Source organism: Nicotiana sylvestris, chromosome 2, assembly GCF_000393655.2.
Source record: "Nicotiana sylvestris chromosome 2, ASM39365v2, whole genome shotgun sequence".
NCBI lineage: Eukaryota > Viridiplantae > Streptophyta > Magnoliopsida > Solanales > Solanaceae > Nicotiana > Nicotiana sylvestris.
This window is the reverse complement of record NC_091058.1, coordinates 1931863-1937862: the sequence shown is the minus strand read 5'-3', so window position 1 is coordinate 1937862 and position 6000 is coordinate 1931863.

The window sequence follows — 6000 nt, the reverse complement described above, 5'->3', positions numbered from 1 at the left end:
GATGAACTGAGTATTGTGTTTGGGGAAGGGGGGGGGGGGGGCTAAACCTGACCTCTTTGATACAATACATACGACACGAGCCTTATTCTCAACCATTAATAGAGGTGACAAACATACTGCTAGCCCAAAACAATGCATCAACAACAAAGATCTTATCACCTCTACTTCTACGATGAATATTCAACTAACTTTGAAGTTAGCTTTCTCATATCTGATTCAAAGAGAGGGTAATTGCCATTTGTCAAACTGGAAAGGGCCTTTTGCCTCTCTGTGAATGATATCAAAAGATTCTATAGTAAAGGGGCTTTTCTTGCTCGTTAGCACTCTATTTTTATTGCAGCTAAGGCGCCCCTTTTCTTTCTCAAAGTCAACTTTCTCGCTTGTTAGTCAAGCTTTGAAGTCCCTACTTTATTGAGATTTATGGGATATTTGAAGAAGCACAAGTTTTTCCACCCTAAGCTGGTCTCGATATCGCTTAGTGGTACCCTTCGTGATGATTTTTGACTCAACATTGATTTCGTGCTTGAGTTGGAGGACTCTCCCTCCATCCATCGAGTCAAGTAATTCGCTATTGGAAATTGACCTACCACCTATCTCGTGCCATGCTTCTTCTTTATCCGAATTGGTTCCTAAGGTCAGTCAATCAAGATTCACTATCAAGAGAAGGAAGAGTCTTGCCTTTAGGTTAGGCCGGTCTTAGCATTCACGCACTTCCCCCATCCATCGTTTGATGAGAAGATAGAATCATGATCCTGACCAATAGCTAGTTCAGCTAGAAAGTCTGCAACTTCGCTTGCTTCTCTAGAACAATGAGATACATAAATTTCTGCATTAGCCATCAACTGCACAATTTCCTCAATTTTCTTGAGTTTCAGATTTGTAGTATCTTTGTTTTGAATCATCTTGCATATCAACATAGAATCCATCTCCAGTATGAACTGTGAAAAGCCATGATTAGTACACCATTTAACACCATAATTGACAGCCAGTGCATCTGCTCCATTGTTGCTCTCACATCTCACGGGACAAGAGAAGGCAGCTACCAAATCACCATTATTGTCTCTTATCACTCCCCCAATGCCTGCCTTATATAACATTTTACTTCTCATAGAAAATTGATGATTTGAAACCTGTGGAAAGAACAAAATATCTTGTTTGCACGAGCAATATGTGTTCTTTTCCATTGCAAATTGAAAGTGTGAGAAAGTACGAGAGAAAATATTATTATTAATTACTTAATTAAAATATTGTACAACCCTATTCATATACAGTGATTACATAATAATATTTATCTACTTCCCGATGTGGGACACTTATACATGACTAACTACTTAACACTCCCCCTCAAGCCGATGCATATAAATCATATGTACCGAGCTTGTTACAGATATAACTAATATGTGAACCAATAAGAGACTTAGTGAAAATAACTGTTAGCTGATCATTCGACTTCACAATCTTTGTAACAATATCTCCTAAGTGTTTTTTTTTCTCTGACAAAGTGACAATCAATCTCAATGTGTTTAGTCCTCTCATGAAACATCGAATTTGACGCAATATGGAGAGCAGCTTGATTATCTCACACCAGTTCTATCTTGCTGATTTCTCCGAACTTCAACTCCTTGAGCAACTGCTTGACCCAAACTAGCTCACACGTTGCCATAACCATGGCCCGATATTTGGCTTCGTTGTTAGACCGAGCAACTACATTCTGTTTCTTGCTCTTCCAAGAGACCAAATTACCTCCTACTATAACACAATATCCAGACGTAAAACATATATCAGAAGGTGATCCTGCCCAATCAGCATCTGTGTACCCAACAATCTGCTCGTGGCCTCGATCCTCGAATAGTAACCTTTTGTGTGGGGCTGACTTTATATACCAAAGAATGCGAACAACTGCATCCCAATGACTATCATAGGGAGAATCCATAAACTGACTTACAACACTCACCGGAAAAGAAATGGCAAGTCTAGTCACTGTGAGGTAATTCAATTTGCGAACCAACCTCTTATATCTCGTTGGATCTCTAAGAGGCTCCCCTGTCAAGACAGAAGCTTAGTATTCGGATCCATAGGAGTATCAACAGGTCTGCAGCCCATCATTCCAGCCTCCTCAAGAATGTCTAAGGCATACTTCTGTTGTGAAATAACAATACCCGAGCTAGACTGAGCGACCTCAATACCTAGAAAATACTTTAATCTACCCAGATCCTTAGTTTGGAAGTGCTGAAAGAGATGCTGCTTCAGATTAGTAATACCATCTTGATCATTGCCAGTAATAACAATATCATCAACATAAACCACTAGATAAATACACAGATTAGGAGCAAAATGTCGATAAAATATAGAATGATCAGCTTCACTACAAGTCATGCCGAACTCCTGAATAACTGTGCTGAACTTACCAAACCAAGCTCGAGGGGACTGTATCAAACCATATAGTGACCTGCGCAATCGGCATACAAGACCAATAGACTCCCCTTGAGTAACAAGACCAGGTGGTTGCTCTACATAAACTTCTTCCTCAAGATCACCATGAAGAAAAACGTTCTTAATGTCTAACTGATAAAGAAGACAATGACGTACAACAGTCATGGACAAAAAGAGACGAACAAATGCTACTTTAGCTACTGGAGATAAAGTGTCACTATAATCAAGCCCAAAGATATGAGGGTATCCTTTTGCAACCAGACAAGCCTTAAGCTGATCAACCTGGCCATCCGGGCCGACTTTGACTACATAAACCCGATGATAACCAACAATAGACTTACCTGAAGGAAGAGGAACAAGCTCCCAAGTGTCACTCGTATGTAAAGCAGACATCTCTTCAATCATAGCATGTCGCCATCCTGGATGAGATAGTGCCTCACCTGTAGACTTAGGAATAGAAACAGTGGACAAAGATGATATAAAAACATAATGAGGTGATGACAAACGATGATAACTTAAACCGACATAATGGGGATTAAGATTAAGTGTGGATCGTACACCTTTGTAGAGTGCAATTGGTTGACTAAGAGGAGACAAGTCCACAGTATGTGCAAAATCAGATGCAGGACGTGAATCACCTGGGCTTGATGCTGGACGTGGATGATGATGATAAGTCAAGAGTGGTGGAGCTGCAGAAGGTTGAACTGGACTAGGTGGTGGAACTGGTGCTATAGGTGGTGGAGCTTCAACTGGAGTTGTAGGTGGTGAAGTTGCAACTAGAGTTATAGGTGGTGGAGCTGGAGTTGTAAAGGAAGATGAATCGGAGATAGTGACTGAATCTCCAAAAGATGAAACTGGTAACACTTCAGAAATATCTAAGTGATTACCTAGACCTATGAAGTACGATTGAGTTTCAAAAAAGGTAACATCAGTGGACATAAGATACCGCTGGAGGTTAGGAGAATAGCATCAATACCCCTTTTGCGTTCTCGAGTAACCTAAAAATGCGCACTTAAGAGCCCGAAGAGCTAACTTATCTTTTCCTGGAGTAAGGTTATGAACAAAACACGTGCTTTCAAAGACACGGGGTGAAAAAGAGAACAAAGGTCACTGGGGAAACAGGACATAGAATGGAACTTGATTCTGGATAGCTGAAGATGGCATACGATTAATAAGATAACAAGATGTAAGAACCGCATCCCCCAAAAACGCAACGGAACATAAGATTGTATGAGTAGCGTACGAGCAGTTTCAATAAGATGTCTATTCTTTCTTGTAGCTACCCCATTTTGTTGAGATGTGTACCAATAAGACGTTTGATGAATAATCCCATGAGAGTTCATAAACTGCTGAATTGGGGAACACAAATACTCTAGGGCATTATCAATACGAAATGTGCGAATAGAATCCCCAAATTGATTTTGAATTTCAGCGTGGAAAGTCTGGAAAATAGAAAACACTCAGACCGATTTTTTATCAAAAATATCCAAGTGCACCTGGAATAAAGCAGAAATTTTCTGAAATCACTGTTCACGTCGGAAAATCACTATTCACGCCGGACAAATATAAAAGTGGTCGTAATTTGATTTAAAATGGATGGGTAGGCTCGGATTTGCGAGGAGAAGACACTGTCCTGAAGAAGTTTTTCCAAAATCTGGGCGGAAACAGCCTCACGCGCCGGCGCGTGGGCGTCGGAACTTCGCCGGAAAATTTCTTCCTGCGGTGCGTGGGGGATCTTTTGACGGAGATTTTTTTGGGTTGGTCACCGGAGGCCGATCTACTTCGTGGTGGTATTGATTTTTGCACAACACCGACGAAAAGTGACTTTTTACTTGTGGCAGACCTGTGTTTGCCGGAAAAAGACCTTCGGTTGATTGATTTTTTTCTTCCCGGAGTCTCTGGAATTTATGCACAACGATAAATCCCTCACAATTGCTTTGATACCATGTGAGAAAGCACGAGATAAAATATTATTATTAATTACTTAATTAAAATATTGTACAACCCTATTTATATATAGTGATTACATAATACTCCCTTTGTTCTAGTTTATGTGAACCTATTTTTTTTTTTGGTCCGTTCAAAAAAGAATGACCCTTTTCTAAATTTGGTAGCAATTAAGCTTAAACTTATAATTCTACCCTTAATGAGAAGCTTTTATAGTCACACAAATACTCTGGGCCCCTTTTTGAGTTGTTTAGGACCACAGATTCCAAAAGTTTTCATTTTATCTTAAACTATGTGCCCAGTCAAATAGGTTCACATAAATTGGAACGGAGGGAGTAATATTTATCTACTTCCCGATGTGGGACACTTATACATGACTAACTACTTAACAGAAAGTCTACCAAGCTGTATAGAGAACCTGGTTCTCTATCAGTTGGTAAGTAAATAACACAACAGTATTTTACGTGGAAAACTCCCAACTTACGGGATTAAAAATCACGACCTACACTCGTAGGATTTCAACATCACTAACCGAGCAACTTTAGATTACAACATATTGTGACCTAGGAATTAAACTCTTAATCTCTCACCTACTTGCAATAACTCTATAGCAAGCCTCTTTATAATAACTCTATTAAGCTCACCACTGACTAACTCTAGCCAAACACAAATACATGGTTTGCGATTTACAGAAGATATCCTACAAGATGTTTCTAACCAAGCTGGGACACACGATAAACTCAGTGTTAGGATCTGGTCCTTTGCTTTGTTGCTACTTTGTTCTTCAAGCCTTGGAGTCAATGAATGCGGCAACATAATTGAGAGAGACTTAATGATTTAGGGTTTACAAGTGTGTGTTTTCCCTTGCCTCATATTGGTAATTTATGAGTGAGGTCATTGGGATGATGTAAGCAAGTATCCGGTACAAGGCATGTTCCATAAAGTGACTGCTGCACTGTTGCATGTGCAGTGCAACATCGCAACGACTTTAACAGATGTAAAGAGTTGACTCGTGCTGTTACCAGAGGAACTGATAGCCATCTGTTTCCTCTGCCGTTTCTTTGACTAATAATATTGGAACTCGTGCCACACATGTGACTTGTTGTTCTGAGCACTTTGAGGCTGTATAACAGGTTCCCTATCTGGTTCTTATATGAAATTTGTTAAATCATTAAAATACAAAGGCAAATAACTTATCATCATGCTTCAAGTAAAAATGATAAGTATTAGCAGAAGCAATACGGTAGCACATCATACCCCACATTATAATGGGAAATAATATTAATAAAATTTAATAAACATATGCAGTTAATATGGACTCAAGTAAAAAGATCTAATTAAGCTGCTAGCCGCCAGGAATCTTTTTCGAATTGGCAACGTCAACGCAGACAGGTTTGGATTAAACAAGTTCGATGAGTTTAAATAAATCAATAAAAATGGCGTCTACTTTGTACTTCTTGCACCAAAAAGACAAAAAAAAGGAAATTCTTATTGCATCTGGCTTTGATTGCAATATAATAACCAGTAGTTACCAACATAAAAGCTTGATAATAGTTTTGTAGTGTGCAGATAACGCTTGTGTCTCCCGACTTGACAAGAAAATGTTTTTTTGTTATAAAA